Genomic DNA, 16,834 nt, shown 5'->3' with positions numbered 1-16,834 from the left:
GATCTGCTCGGTGTGCAGAAGGACCAAACTTCCAAGCTTGGAAGGATGCTCTGACATCTCCAGTGCTCTCCCATCCCAAGGTCTCTCCAGGGTCCAACCCTTCCTGCTTGTGGGGGAGAGGGGGGGTTGACTCCCTGGTCCTCCCCGAGCCCCTCAGTGCCTTTAGCCCTTTCTTTTCCCTGAATCACCCTACCAAGAACCCACAGAACAATGCCTCCATTACACTGATGCCTCCATTACTCTTCACAAACTCATCTCCACAGACATAGTAGCAACAACATAAAATATCCTCAGATTTAAAAGAAGTATGTTCCTTGAGCAGGAAAAAATCTAGAGTGGTGAAATTAATTCAAAGCATGGTGATAGGTAGAGGTTTACTTACAAATACTTGAGCTCATTTGGTTAATTGTTCTACTCATCAGCATTTGGGCAAGAAAATTGCTTGAATTTGAAAATATATGACTGCCTTCCCAAACTTCTTATTGCAGTTTTTGGATTGTTGCACAAAATGCATTACAACTGACATCAACTTTTGGTCTTCCAAAATGTAATGCAACTGGGAGAAAAGAAAATCTCATCAGCAGAGAGAGGAAGAGAGAATTCCCTACTTCCATTTGTTTTGTGTGTGTGCCCAGTTTCTGTATTCCCTGGGGATCTTTCAAAGACCATGATTACAAAATGCAGGAAGGTGTGTTTGGGAAGCTGAAGCACCAGACGGTAGCACCTCAAAACGTCTTAAGACTGATTTATCAAAAAATTTACTACCTTCAGAGTTAATGAAATCCTTTGAACACAGAGGTGTGATGCACAGGAGATGAAGGATTTGTTGCACTTGTTGCGTGATGTTGGGAGATGTGCCACAAGCCCACGTAATGCTGTGCATGACACCCTCCCCTCACTCTGTGTTTACCCAATGTGCTCCTCAAGGCTTCAGGGGACACCAACACAGCCAGGACAAGGCAAAGGACAGGAAATAATAAGGGCTAGACGGAGGCATTAAGGGTCTTGTAATTTCAGATCCTTTTTCCTGGTGCCACAGACAATACTCATTCTGCAAGAAATTATCTTTATCCCAAATAGGATTTCACTTTTCTACCTCTTTTCCCTAAAAAAACCCAAAAAAATGGGGAGGGAGAGAGAAAGAGAGCAGGTGAGCACAACATATCCCTTGCTTTTTGGGAACCATGATCCTATTTTACTGTGTATCAGGAAAATGTTGAAAAAAAATAGATGTCAGTTCGGGAATATTTTGCAGGTGGAGTTACAAGTCAACTGAAAAATGAAACAAAAAAATCTCTTGGCGTCCCTCCTTCCCAGATGCAGCCAAGATTCCTGCTTTGACTTGATCCAGGCAAGGGAGGGAGCACAGCCTGTTCCTGCAACGCACTGAGAAGCAAGGGGTGTTTGTTTTCTGTTATCAGCAAAGGGTGATGATGAGCTTACTGTCCGTGAGATAATCTATTTTTTATTACTGTGGGTTAGATCAAGTGCACCATGGTTTGGAACAACAATAAAAGACAAAAATCCCCCCAAAACTGGAAAAAATCCCCACCCTTCTCTTTTGCATTGGTGATAAAGTGGTATTTTTTGTCAGAGTGCCCACCCTGGAGCACACTTTAATAATATTAGTGGTTATTACATGCAGAGCGGCTTTTCACGTCACATGAGCCAGCCTTGAAAGCAAATCCCAGTCTCTCTGTGAAATCCACTTGATCCTCGTGTTGAAACACAGCTATTTCCAGATGATACAAAGCACCTGTTTAACAGGGAGCTGGGGCAGGAAAATCCCATATTCCAGTCAAAACGGCAGGAGGAACTTATTGGCTATTTAACCAAATCACTCACTGGCCACATAGGGCAGGTCACTGTTGTGCTTCCACAAAAATTGTTCCAACATGGAAGTGTTTCAGCAGCTCCCTGACCAGCTGAGCCAGAAAGAATTGTCCTCTGCTCCCACCCTGGACATACAACCATCTTTTGCCATGACCAGAGGGGACCAGTGTTTAGCTGCCATGGCTACAGGCTGACACATCATTAACGTAATTATGGTGTTAGGAAGAGAACAGATGATTCAAAGATCACTAGCAAGTCAAGGCCCCTTCTTATGGAGGAGACCTTTGAGGGCATTTCACAGAGAATCCCAGAATGGTTTGGGATGGAAGGGACCTTAAAACTCATTCAGTTCCACCCCTTCCACTATCCCAGGGTGTTCCAAGCCCTGTCCAACCTGGCCTGGGACACTTCCAGGAATGGGGCAGCCACAGCTGCTCTTGGAAACCTGTGCCAGGGCCTGTCCACCCTCACAGGGAAGGATTTCTCCCAGCATCCATGCTAAATTCCCCCTCTAAGTTTAAAACTGTTGCTCCTTGTCCTATCGCTATCTGCCCCCTGTAAAAAGCCACTTTCCAAGGAAGAGGAGATGCTTCTCAATGCAATAAGGCATTTAACACAAGAGAAACTTCTTGAGAGAGCAGTTGGAGACTACTCAAAATAAATTTCTGGAGGGTATTTAGGGACCTGTTCTTCCTATGCTTGCAAAATCTGAATGAATAGGCTTCATCCAGATTCATTGCTGGATGAATTGTGGCAGGAAGGTTACAAAATCACTCATATTCTGCAGTGTAATTAAGCTGACCTCTCCCCTTCCTGTCTTCACAGCACCACACTGTAATTCAGGGATGTAACTTGTGGGTCTGACACCCACGGGATCACCCGTGGAGCACAGGTACCCCAGCCCACGCCGTTCCCACAGGACACACACTCCCAGCACTGCACCCCGGCGCTTAAAACGACACCAAATTCACCAGCAAAGTCACGGTGCCCACCAGATGCACTGCCAAACCTGAAGAGGATGTCTCGTATGAGCAGGAGTGCATGGATAAGAGAACAATGTGATTTGGGGCAGACAAAAGGCTTGAAATCTGAGCTTACCAAAGTATCCAGGCAGCAGCTGCAGCAAACACTTCCCGGGCAGAGCCTGTTAAAGGAGAAGGATCTGCATTCACCCAGCTCTCCCAGATGCCATCACAGCAAGGAGAATGAAGATCTTTTGCTCTGCACGACTCTCTGACAGGAGGGGGCAGCCAGGTGGGGGTCAGTCTCTTCCCCCAGTTAACAAGTGACAGGATGAGAGGAAATGGCCTCAAGCTGTACCAGAGGACGCTCAGGTTGGATACTAGGGAAAATTTTTCCATGGAAAGGGTTGTCCAGCTCTGGCACAGCTGCCCAGGGCAGTTTTGGAGTCCCCATGCCTGGAGGGTTTTAAAAGTTTGATGGATGTGGCACGTGGGGATATGGGTCAGTGGTGGCCTTGGCAGAGCTGGGAGTGGTTGGACTTGATGGTCTGAGGGCTTTTCCAACCTAAACATCTCAATGATTCTAAGAGATTTCCATCGACTTGGAGCAGCACAGAAAGAGAAGGGCCAGCTGGACCATCCAACCTGGAGACAGAAGGCTCCTCGGTGTCCTCAGGCTGCTAAAAGTTTTGACATTCCAGTCTCAGCCAGAGGTTTGTCACAGTCAGTGGAGACAATGGGCACTATAGAAGGCGATTTATCTCATATTTATCCTTTTTCTTAGGGAGGAATGGACACTCCTGAAGAGCTCTTCGGACTCTGCTGCCTGCAGAGAGGATCTGCATGACCACATGAGGGGAGTCCACCATGAAGGTGCTCTATTTCCAGGTGTGTCTTCTCCAAGGCGCCATTTTTATCTACATTAATATTTGTATTTTTCATAGCCAGTTTTGTTTCCCCTGCTCAATGTCAGTGATGTTGGAACAACCTATTCTTTCTCCAAGCATTTAATTCCCAAGATGTTTCCAAAACAATTTTCAGTGCAGCTTTCGTACTGGTCCCGTCAGTGTGTCTTTGAGCTCATGTTACCACAAGTTCAGCAGCAAGTAAAGCATCATCATTTACACTGCACGCAGGATGCAGGTGCTTTTGAGGTTTTTGTCATTGTTTTCTAAAGGAAGCCACGGATTTGGAGTTCTCCCTGTGTTTTCCATCAGGGTATATCTGCAGCACGACAGCACCGAAGCTGTGGAACAGGCACACTTCCAAATTTCACAAGCTTTAGTCCCAGTATCAACTGTTTGCAGATAGCTGTCCCTGTAATCTGCAGGCTGCAGCTTGTACACAAGGGAAGCCAAAATAATGCATGTTACTGGAAAGCTGATGGGCGGACATGCCCAGGAATATTCTCCCCCACACTGGTGAAGATGTGTAGGCTTTTTTTTTTGTTTAAAACCACATTCTGGATGGAAAGGGAGAATCTTAACTCCCCAGAACAGGCTTATTTTATTTGGAGTTTTTAATTTGCAGTCAGATTTTTGTTGTTTTTCTTCCATTTCTTGGAATTTGTACTTCTGTGAAAGAAAAACCACATTTCCTTTCTCCTTCCTACCACTCAGGTGTTCCTGTTGTCATTTGCTGACAGTGACAAAGAGCTTTCTATATTTCAGTCACTTAGAAAAGCTGAAAATACCTACAGAGCTTCTTCCTGGGGACTTGTAGCCACACGCAGGGGCCTGTGCACAGCTGGGAAGTGCCACTGACTCATTATTAAGGATCTCAGCCAAGTGGACATCTAAATCCAGATAATCCAACTGCTGATATACATAGAAAGAAGGGAAACAGAACCAGAAGGAGACCACAGGCCAGAACAGCGCTGAAAAGCTCTGTTAAGTGATCCACTGTAGGAAAAGTTGAGCTGTTGCTATTGCTGAGTGGTTTGGGATTTTTTTTCCTGATTTTTTGGAGCAAGAGGATCTCCTGGAAGGTAGGCTGTGGCATCAAAACTCTTCTTTCCCTCAAAGTTTGTCCCCATCCCCACTGCTGCAATCCCCCATTAAGCTGCAGGTGTAAATGCTCCTGGCAGATCCCAAGTATGAGGTGAAACTCTACTAAACTCCTTCTATTAAACACCCAATTTCATGGCTGGAGTTTGGAGGCAAAATGAAAAGGGTAATCCAAATAAATGGGATACTTGCAACTCCCAAAAAGCAAACCCACAGATAGCTCTCTTTGCTTCACCCAGGGAAGTTTGACATTTGCAAGCAAGGTCAGCTCAACTTCAGACATATCCCCAAACCATTTCATCCAGTTGTGGCATTTCAAGCAGATGAAATTTCAAAGGAAAATTTGGAAATGGGCATGTTATTATGGATATAAACATGGATGAGCCATTTTTCGTGAAGGGGAGACAGTGTTTACTGTTGCTGAGCTGTAGAGTAGATAAATAAAAGCATCCTTGAGTGCATTCAGCTGTGTTCTGCTACAGGGAGCTTCTCTGGTTGTAGACAAGATATAAAAAACATATATCCATATCCATAAAAACTTCCACAGAACAAGCACCAGCGTTATTTCTCATCCAGTGCTGCTTGCACACCTCTACTTTCACAGTAGCAACTTTTTGTTAAGGGAAAAATGATTGTTTAAATTTCTCAGCTATTCTGTTGGTGGTTTTTGGTGAAGTGTTCCTGCAGTGATGGCCCTGTGCTCAGCAGGAACCAGGAGGGAGCCACCCTGTCCCCATCAGAATCTTCACCTCAGCCACAGCCTGGGGACTGAGAACATGGCTTTGTACCAATTCCATAAAACTGGTACAAACTGGGGCATTCAATTCTCTCATTTTCGAGATGCCTTAAAATAAACACCCTTTCTTGCAGGATACATGTGACAGACACTCAACCCCAGCCTTGCTCAGGAAATTGCCTTGCATCTAGAAGGGAAAAAAGCCTCACCAACTTGCCGCCTCCATAAATCAGCCATCTGAAGAATGTAAACTGGTGCAGCGTGGCTCTATCAGCACTTACAGCTCCGAGTGCTTCTCAGAGGTTTACACAACGTGAACTATTTTCATCTCTCCTAAAATAAATCTCGTGCTATTAATTAACAAACTTTCCAGGAAACATGACAAAAACCCACCCGTCAGTGCTGACCTCCGGGGCTCAGTTATAGAGCTCATAAAAAGGAGAAGTTTCCCTGGCGGATGAAAGGAGCTGGAGAGCTGAGTTTATCTGTGGGTGTTTGGGGAAGAAGGTCACCCGCGGCACATTGCGATGCCGCTGCAATGCGAGAAGGTGTTTTGGAAAGGGTTTGACAGATGATGGGGGGAAGCCAGGAGGAGACCAACGCAGTCCTCTCCTTCCTGGCCTTCACAGGCTCCAAGGACATAACCCAGAATCAGCCTGAGAGAGCAGCAGAACTGCTGAACCCAACAGGGCATGGAAAGATACTACACCATTTGTAAGACTTCATTAACCACCTGTGTTTTCAGCTCTGTGGCGCTGGCTGCGGGAGCAGAGGCTCCTCTCCAAGTGCCGAAGAAATTTTTGCTTATGTTTTCCCATTCTCACATTTCTCTTAACTCCTGGATGTATATAACACTGCTGCTGAACCAACCCTGGGGCCAAGAATGCCCCACCACACCGTGCTTCTCTCAACTCCATCAAAGTTTGCACAGAGGGTCCATCAGGAGGAACACCGTCTCCCTCATGCACTTGGACTGGCAAAAACCCCAGTAATTCTTGAAAATTTCAGGAGTCTGGAACACAAGCAAGAGGGGAGGCAAATGGGGAATGGCTTCCCCCTGCCAGAGGGCAAGGATAAATGGGATATTGGGAAGGAACTGCTCCCTGTGAGGGTGGGCAGGCCCTGGCACAGGGTGCCCAGAGCAGCTGTGGCTGCCCCTGGATCCCTGGCAGTGTCCAAGGCCAGGTTGGATGGGGCTTGGAGCAACCTGGGATAGTGGAAGGTGTCCCTGCCCATAGCAGGGGCTGGCACTGGATGAGCTTGAAGCTCCCTTCCACCCCAAACCATCTTGGGATTCTGTTATCTGTGATGCTTTGAATAATTATATTTGTACTGGGTATAACTGGGGTTGGTGGGAAAACACAGGGCTGGTTCCTCTCTGTAGAGTCACTTCTGGGAAAAGTGGCCAAAGAGTGTATAGTATATGTTCTTTCTCTGTTTAAATTACGCACATGCACTGAAGGGAAAAGCACCCTCCTTCTGTAAGGCTGCTCAGCACTTAGCAATTTCATAATAATTCATACATTTATAAAGCCTTTTTGCTTCCTGTTTTGTTTGTAGCATTATAAATCAGTGATGCTCTCCAGCTGAGGAGCTGGGGATATCCACAACAGGAGTAGACACACAACCAGATTTTTACTTGACTTTGTGACAAGATGAGCTTCACACAACTTTTCTTTGCCCTCTTCTTTACCCTAAACAGCTGCTTTCCTCTTAAGGGATGCCAAAACCTCCAATGGAGTCCTGGGTGCCTATGCTACCTGCATGGTAGCACCAAACCTGCTAAAGTCAGCAAGGAGACTCGACTTTGCTTCTAAGAAACATCCTTGACAGACAATAAAAAAGCCAAATTATGAAAACAGGAAACCACAAGTGGTTTCACCTCTAGTAAGTTCAACTGTTCGAAAAAAAACCAGAAACAAACCCCAAAAACACACTGAGCTGCATTTTCTGAGACAAACTGTGCTGACATACTCTCACTGCTGGCTGTTTTCTGTCTCCCGCCACAGACCAAGACATCACCCCACTTTTCAGAGCATCACCATATCGGTACCCAGTTGTAATGTCCCTCACAGCAAGGAATTCTTCTCATTTTTCTGGTTTTGGCAACCTTGCCCTGCAGCCAAACCTCCCTCCAGTCTTGCTCATAGACAGCAAGGAGGAACTTCTCACAGACCTTCATCCCAGGGGAATTTGTATCAATCATGTGAGGAGAAGGAGGTCTGGGAGCTCTGAGGCCTCTCCAGTGCCCCTGAGGAGTCACAGCAAAGGGACTGCTCTGTTCCCATGCTTTGCTCCCAACTCACCCCTGGTATCCCACATCCATCTGTCCTTCCTCTCTTTGGCCCCTGGTCTACACCAGCCACATGCCTGTAAAGGAAAATGCGAAAGGAAAATGTTCTGGTGGAAGAACACACAGGGGATTCCACACAGGGGATTTAAAATGAGCAAATATCCTGCCTCACGTCCCCAGGCAAAAAAATTCCCCGAAGAGGGGCTTACTGATCCCCAAAACGTGCCAGAAGTAGCATGTTCCTGCTTCTGTCTGAACATGGAAGAATTGTGGCTGAACACACCTCTTCATATGTAACCTAAGAGAGAAAATCACAGGATTTGGGGTTACATTTTCCTTCCTTTCCCCCCAGTTAGTTGATATCCCAGGCTATAAAACACTCCCCCTCCCCGTGGAAATCCTTGCATGATCTAGCAAACCTGCTACATGGCACCTGGTTCATGTCCAGATCCTGTCCATTCACCTGCTGCTCATCCCCAGCCCAGGTTTGTGCATAAAAGGCACAACTTGATCAGAATACAGTGAAAAAAAGCCCCAGTCCCAGAGCTGAGAAGGCAGGATGGAGAGATCATCCCTTGAGAGCCTTCCTGCTGCTTCACTTCATTCCTTTAAGCCCTTTCTCCCCTGACATGCTGCTCTCTCCCTCATCACCACCTCCTGTGCCCCTGCCCACCTCCAGGAGGACACAGGACAGGGACATCCAGGCTGGGCATTCACAGCAGCCCTGCGTGTGCAGCTCCTGGTGCCAGCGCTGTGCCCTGGGCAGGACACAGCTGGGAAGGGGTGTTTCACCTCCCTCCAGCCATCACCATAGGAAACATCTCGTCTACAGCCAGCAGAGGAGAATCTCCAGAAGGGGGATGACCTCAACTTAAAAAACAAGATGTAAGAAGATACATGGGCAGATGACTTTGAAAAGTCTTGTCCCGGATAAAAAACCTACAGAAGCAACAAAAAATTACCATCTTCCTGAAGCTGTCTTGATGCAGCAACTACAGCAAGACTTGGGGTGACTAACATTCCTCCTTCAGCAGCCAAGTGAGACACAGCTCACCTTCACAACAGAAAATAGATCAGAGATTAATTAATTGTAAATAGAATGTGTATCCAGTAACACAGCGCTGCAAAGTGGGAAAAACACGGGAAGGATTTCAGGCAAGGGTGTGCCTGAATGCAAGCAGCACTGCATGTCAGAGATTCATTAATGTGCAGTGCTGGGGGACCCCGAGTGAGGAAATGAGCTCATCTTTTCATCTTCAGAAATCCCATCTCTTCAGTTCTGTAAAATGGATGGAATTTGTTGTCTTCGTTCCCTGTCCCACTGAGGAGAGAATTCTACTGTTGTAAAAACATAACTTGATGGATTTCTCCATTTAAATAATTCTACTAAAACTGGTCTTCAAGTGCTTTTTAACGTGTCATAATTTCAAGAAGTGATTGAAAATTTGAAGTTGTATATTGATTATATACATTAAGTATATTAAAAATGACAATAAGTATGATTTTAAATTATACAGGAAAGGCTTGACAAGTGAACCATATGCTTGAAGACTAGGAGACTTTATTCTGTTGTAATGAGTTATTTTTTCAGAAATTGTTTAAAATTGAGAACCTTCCCTTATTTTTCAAAGCAAGTCATCCATATTCTCTAAAAGTCATACACTCATGCTGAATTCTCTGACAATAACAACATGTAGATACATAAAATTAAAAAAAGATAAATAAAAGCAGATATGTTCAGAAACAAGCCAGCAGTACTTCTCCTTACAGATGAGCAGCATCTCCTGGTGACAATTCTGAAGATGATCTTAGTGACAAGGGCCACCTGCAGCCAGACTGCACTGAAGGGAGATGGGACATACTTTATACCAAGGTAAGACAACTCAATGATCCCTATGGTTCCCTTCCAGGTCAGCTTATTCTGTAATTCTGTGATTAATTCTGTGATTCTGAGACTGACTTTGACAGCTGTGGGAACCAGCACTGATTTCTGGGCGGCTGAGACTGTCCAGATTTGTTAGTGTTAGTTAAGATAGTTCCAGCAACTGGTGTTAGTTAAGATAATTCCAGCAGCTGGTGTTGCTCCTGCCACAGGAGGAAACACACAGGTGATTAATTGCTCCAAGCTCTCGCAAGCACCCACAGCAGCTTCGTCATTGCATTAATTGGGTGATTTGGCTGCCGGGTGAAAGTACAAACTCTGACTAACTCCTCCAAGTTAATTCACAACTGAAGGAATCCACCTGGAACTAACTGTCAGCTGCCTTCCTGTGGTCATTAGGTGATATTCATTGAACAAATAAAAAATCTCCATTAAAAAATCTTTAAAATCTGGTAGGATGGATTTTTGAGTCCATGCCTCCAGCCCAAACAAGAGCAGGTAGTACATAAATCCATGCTTAGGTTTTGCCCCAGGTGAAGCCTGATGATGACTGAAATAAGTAAAAAGGTTACCTCATGTCCTGCATTTTTCACTTTTTCTCTTATGCAACACGGTAGGCTGGGATTTTCTGCTTTTGCAACAGAAAATCCCAGAGGTTTTTGATCTCCCCTGCCTCTTTGGAGAGTCCTCTGAGATTCAGAACATTTCCTAATATCCAAGTATGCTCTTCTCCCCACCTGATTTTTAAACACAAAACATTTCATCCACTGTGTGGATACTCACCCACCTAACTTTATTTCAAACATGAACAATTTCTGTTTTGGGGAAGCACAAATGTTTGATCTCTTTGCTTGCACAATGTGACCAGAATGAAGGTGAAACAGGATGACACTAATTTTAGAAATACGTTTCATTTTTGTGAAGTCAGAGCATGATTTTCATTTGACAGTAATGAACTAAAACCATCTTTATCTCAGGCTTTAAAAAAAGAAATCGAATAGAACAAGTGAAGTCAGCGGTAACCCCATGGGAAGCAAATACAACTCTCTTTCCAAATTCTTTAGGTTTAAAGGTACACATCATTCATCCAGAGCAGGGCTGTGAGGGGTGAGCTAACACACAGCTCTGAACCTGACAACATATTTCCTGTCTGTATTAATTAGCATCAGATGAATATGTCAGTATGAGCACACACTCTCCAAAATACCTTTATTTTGACACATAACATCATTTGACCCACCAAAACCACATCCTTCCCTGGCAGGAAAACTCACCAGGACAGCCACCCTATTAAGTGATGGTGAGCATCCCCATAACCATTCCTGGGATGAGCAGACCAAGTGTCCTGTACATTTTTGGGGAATAACAGCCGGCAGAACAAAAGGTGTCTGTGTGTGACTAGAGTCAGCTCCAGATGTCAAACACCTGAGTGGCAGTGTCCGTATGCGTGCTAAACATCTGAGCTCATCCCAGAGCCATCTGAGATCTGATGCCCCATCCCTGGAAGTTTTCCAGGCCAGGTTGGACGGGGCTTGGAGCAACCTGGTCCAGCAGAAGGTGTCCCTGCCCAGGGCAGTGGATGGAACAAGATGGTCTCTAAGGTCCTTTCCAGCCCAAACCATTCTGTGATTCTGTGGTTGTCTGATGCACTTTGCTCACCCTAATGCAGATTTCAGGTAGAACCCTGTGAAATTTCTGTTATTTCCCCTCCTACAAACCAGCAGGGAACATGTGCTGTCTATTGGTCTCGACACCAACACTCTGGGAGGTCTTGACCAAGAAAACACCATTTGTGAGAAGAGCTGAGGTGCCAGAAAGGTGACTTTCTCCAAGGTACCATTCACATCTTCCCTTTACTGGAAGGAGCCCAGGAATATGTCGTCCATATCAGCACTTGCCCATTCCTAGGATATTTCTGGTGCTGCAGGAAAACATAGCCAGGCATCATCCTGCACTCTGAGCACATGCATTATTGCTCTCCAAAACATGTGTTGAAGCCTTGGCAAGCCTGTGTTCCCCCCCAAGGACAGCTCAGGTTCAGCTCAGATTCATCTGCTCTCTCTCCCCACGCCAGGAATGGAGGTGATAGGCAGTAGATATATCATCACACATATTTGAGGCACATTATCTGGGGTCACCCGAGAAGCATGGTGCAATTTTGGGTCATTTTTTCTCTCTCTTGTCTGTGCACAGATCTGGTCTCAATCCTTGCATGGGTTATGGCTTGTGATGGTGCTGACCAAATTTCAGACAAGAGGTGGGTCTCCTCTGCATACTTTTCCTCTCCAAGATTGGAAGTTTGAAATCAAATAAGGAAAAAAACCCCACAATCAATAATTTGAAGCCCTGAATTTGGCTCTGGGGCTCTTATTTCTACAGCATTTGCCTGCAGCAGCAAGGAGGGAGAGACCACAGGGCAGAGGTGGGTTGCCACGTCCTTGCACTGCCTGTGGCACACAACCCTGCCTGTCCTTCATCTCTGAAAAATTTACGAGTTCCTCTTTCATCTCATAATCCTTCATTTTTGCCACGTAACCTGCCCTGAACTTGCTGTGAGTCAGCAGGGCTTGTCTGTTAAGGCAAGATTGATGCATGGCATTGGAACAGATAATGCAAGCTCCTGGGCCAGTCAGAGGAAAGCTGGCAATATTAACCATCTCTCCTCTCACCCCTGCCCCACAACAGGGATGGACTGGGTTTAGAACCTGCATGGAGGTGCTCCAGGGACCATTGCCCTGCTGACCTTTCCCCAGACAGACTGAGGTGGTGGTGTGATTGCGCTGCACAAAAGTGCATTTTCCAGCTCCTTTGCACAAATCATATGTTCCACAACTCAGGTTTTGGCTGCTGGAGAAGCTTTCTTCTAAATGGGACCGAAACATGAACACTGTTAATTGGTACATACTAGGGATTGTGTGGCTGGGAAAAATATTCACCATGGGGTTCTGGCCCAACCCTTCCCACATGGTCAAACTCTGCCTCCCAAAGCTCTCCTGGAAAAAAAAACATACCTGAAATTGGTGCTGTAGTTTGCTTTAGAGGTGGGAACGTGTCAGGAATGAGAGATGGCTGGGAGCAAGCACTCCCATTTGCTTAAAAAAAAACAACCCAGAGCTTGATATGGGAGGTCAAATCTCCCAGCTTAAATCACTTTATTTCTTAAAAGTTGCCATTCTTGGCAAATATATCGTGGCCTTCACCTAGAAGCGAGGTTGCCTGTGAATGCCATCACATCAGATGTGCGCTGCGGCCTCTTTCATCCCCGGCAGAGGAGGACTGAGGGCTGCAGCCTGAGGGTTGAAAAGATACTTTTCTTTGGAGATGCCAACAGTTTCTTCGGCAGATTTCTCCCCCTCGCCCCCTCCCACCCCAACCTACTTTCACAAAAGAGACAAAAAAAAAAAAAAAACAAACCAACAACCCCTAAATGGATCCTGTAGTGTCTGCAATGTAAAGAATTAGCTGAATGGGAAGAAATGAACCATGGTCTTTATGTCCTAGTTACAGTCAGTGCAAACATTGCTGCTAATCCGTGTTGTCAGAGGGGATGGGGAAGAGGCACGGATAGATCCCACTGGGAACATTTTGTCTCTCTCAATCCACACTTGAGATCACATTTTTTTTGTGTAATAACACTGAGTCGTATTAAGAAGCCTGTGGATAACGTGAAGCTGGGGGGGATAATTGCTCACTGTCCATTCCACCGAGTGTAGCACCTACAGCCTTCATATGCAGGGAGGTCTCAGCAACCCATTCATTTCAGGGGAGAAAAAGAAAGCTATTCATTCCCAGCAAATCCCATTTTGCCATGGTAACCCCCCTTCCCGCCTCTCAAGCACAACAGTTGTTCACAGGGGCTATTTAAAACAAGACAACAAAACCGAACCATCGCCCATCCAGTCCTGGCATTTTCTGCTCAGAGTTTTCTGGGCAGGGATAACCCAGGGATGGGGAAGGGAAGGGGTGAACGGCTCATTTTGTCCCCTGACATCTCTGGGGGCATCCCACTTGTGTCCCTCAATGGGACCCATCTCAGGGGTGGGGTGTCCTGTACCCCTCGAACTCTCTGGTGGGACAGTGACAGTGACCATGTCACGGAAGCAGAGGACAATGGGGGGAACTTATTTTCTGCCCTGTTGTGCCAAGGAGAGGGTTTTGGCTTGCCAGAGCCCATGCAGGGGCTGGGGAAGGGAAAACCAGGCCCCTTGCCAGCTCTGTCCCAATCTGGAAGGATCAGCCCTGTTTTCTGCAGTCCCTTCCATGGGGATCGTGTCCACGGGTCAAAGAGCAGCACAACTCTCACCAGTTTGGGGGCCTCCAGCTGTCCTGGCCCCCTCCAGCCATTCTTGGGTAGGAGCTCTGGAGCTCATAGCCCACAGTCACCACCAGGAAACTCCAGTTTGTGCTACTGGTGGAGCATTTGGTGGTCACTAAAGCTGTGTTCAAGCTGCTGGGGAGGACATGGGGGATTCAAGGCTTCCCCTGCTGCAACACTGAGCAGCCTGGTGTAGTGGAAGGTGTCCCTGCCCATGGCAGGGGGGTGGAACAAGATGATCATGGAACCACAGAATGGTTTGGATTGGAAGGAACCTTAAAAGTCATCCAGTCCCACCCCCCCAGCCATGGGCAGGGACACCTTCCACTATCTGAGGTTCCCCCAAGCTCCATCCAGCCTGGCCTTGGACACTGCCAGGGATCCAGGGGCAGCCACAGCTGCTCTGGGCACCCTGGCCCAGGGCCTGCCCACCCTCCCAGACAGCAATTCCTTCCCAATATCCCATCCAGCCCTGCCCTCTGGCACTGGGAAGCCATTCCCTGGGTCCTGGCCCTCCAGGCCTTGTCCCCAGTCCCTCTGCAGCTCTCCTGGAGCCCCTTTAGGCCCTGCCAGGGGCTCTGAGCTCTCCCTGGAGCCTTCTCTTGTGCAGCTGAACACCCCCAGCTGTCCCAGGCTGGCTGCAGAGCAGAGGGGCTCCAGCCCTGGAGCATCTCGGTGGCCTCCTCTGGACCTTCTCTAACAGGGCCCACGTCTTTCTTGTGCTGAGGACCCCCGAGCTGGGTGCAGTGCTCTGGGTGGGCCCTCATGGGGCAGAGTAGAGGGAAGGGAATCACCTCCCTTGACCTGCCCATGCAGCCCAGGGTGTGTTTGGTCTTCTGGACTGGGAGTGCACACTGTTGGCTCATGTCCAGCTTTTCACCCACAAGAACCTGCAAGCTCTTGGGGTCTTGATCCATACAGTCCCATCCAACTCAAACCATTCTACAATATCCACCTCAAAATCTGCCCTGTGCCTCTCCATCGCTCTTCCTTCCTGATGCACCTTCAGATGTGCAGGGAGACTTGGGGTGCAGGAACACTCTGGCCCAAACCACTTTGATCTCACACCAAAACTACAACTCAAGTTACGGCTTCCACCAGAAAAACCAAGACTGAAGTGAACTGTCCACTGCCCTGTTGGCAGGAGACCCTCTTCCAGCCAGAGGGAATTCCTTCATGTAGTTATTATCTGAGCACAGACTGATGTCACATTACAGAGGATTCATGGGGCAAGGAACTAAATGGGGAAATCCAGCCAAAATCCAGGCAAGCAGTGTTGGGAAGACAGAAGATCATCAGCGTGTGCTATACCTCTGCTGAGAGCAGGGCTTCCCACAGCTAAAAAATCACATCACTTTTGGTTAACCTGTATTTGCGTTTGAGAGCAAATAAGGGGTTCCCGGCACAAATATAATTTCAGTAAAAACTAGAATTAAGGACTGGTCTTGGATACAAATTAAAGGGTCATTTTATTTTTGTAAACACAGAGAGAGCACAAAGTGTTGGGAAATAAAAGCAACTGTTTGCACCAGGTGTTTTTAAAATAAATCCCAGCAACACCACAGATTTTATCCTGCACTTTATTGTTGACTGAGGTGAATGAAGCCCTTCTGGTGACCCAGACCTTTCCCTGCTATGTCCTGGGCATAAAACCCTCCCTCTCCACAGGCAAACAAGGTTAGTCAGTTGGTCACACCACAGCCTATTAATATGTAGATATTTTAATCACCCTCCAGATCCTCTTGCAAATTGCTCCGTACGGCTTTCTCAAAGCACATAACTAATTTCCTGGTTTTTAGTGGCACTTCTTCAAAAATTTCTCATCTGTCCGGAGCACCTTCTCCTCTCCAAAGACCCAGCACTTTGTGGAATGTACCCCTAGCACTGCTGCCCCCAAAAAAGTAACTTTAGAGTTAGAGAAGTCTCAAAGCAAATTGTCTTTGTCTAAACCCAATAGCTAATTCAGCTGAACCACCCATTCCTGTATGGACAAACCACTCCTCTCCATTCACAAGAATGAGAATTTAAGGTTGCAATGAAATCCGCTAAAAAGTCCCCCTAGAAAAAAATCCTGTGATGACAGAGTTTGACTCATACTCAACTGACTGCAACTGTGGGGCAGGGGGTGAGAAAATGGGGGAAAATAAATCCGAAGGCTTCTCCATTCTCAGATTTTCACTGAAAAGGCTCTGACATGAGCAAAAGCACATTAAAACTAAGCGCCTGGAGAAATGACTGCTCCCAGCTGTCTATCGTGCCTCCTTCCCCTCCAGTGTCACCGTGTGTGTGACACAGACAGCCTGGCTCAGGCAGCAGCTGTTAAACCACTGGAAATTTCACACAGATTTAGGGTTTCTTTCATATATGAAGTGTAACCTGCAGCTGTTGAGCAGCTGCTACGCGGGAGCTTAGCCACCCGTGCAGCAGAGCTGGGGATCCTGGGCCAGGGGGAGGACAAGTACCTGGAGGAGCACCCACATTTGATCTGCATCAACCACAGCCTGGCCCTTGGTCCTCATCAGAGCTTTGGTTTCACTCAGGACCATGGCTTTGGGGACCTGTCTGAATGGTCCCTGCTCCCTTCAGACTCCAGGTGCACCAACCTGGTGCCATCCAGCTCAAACTCTCCTGGAAGGAGCACTGAAGGAGTTCTGCGACTTTGCAAGTGTGGACACAGCCTCTGCACCCTGTGAGTCCTTAAAGTACTCAAACACCCAACGTTTAGCTTGAAAGGTCTGTATGACAATGAAATAACAGGATGTATTTACAGATCATAGAATTGTGGAATTACTCGGGTTGGAAAAGCC

The 16,834-nt window shown here is 46.8% G+C and overlaps 1 long non-coding RNA gene across 1 annotated transcript; it reads left to right on the top strand.

Annotated features, from left to right (window-relative positions):
* The first annotated feature begins 2,829 nt into the window (after positions 1-2,829).
* On the top strand, positions 2,830-6,687 carry LOC125319389. The gene is made up of 3 exons (XR_007200703.1): positions 2,830-3,087; positions 3,580-3,683; positions 5,672-6,687. It is a non-coding gene; the product is annotated as an uncharacterized LOC125319389 (long non-coding RNA).
* Positions 6,688-16,834: the final 10,147 nt, after the last annotated feature.

Source organism: Corvus hawaiiensis, chromosome Z (assembly GCF_020740725.1).
Source record: "Corvus hawaiiensis isolate bCorHaw1 chromosome Z, bCorHaw1.pri.cur, whole genome shotgun sequence".
Classification (NCBI taxonomy): Eukaryota; Metazoa; Chordata; class Aves; order Passeriformes; family Corvidae; genus Corvus; species Corvus hawaiiensis.
Note: the sequence above shows the minus strand (reverse complement) of the source record. Positions and strands in the feature narration are given on the sequence as shown.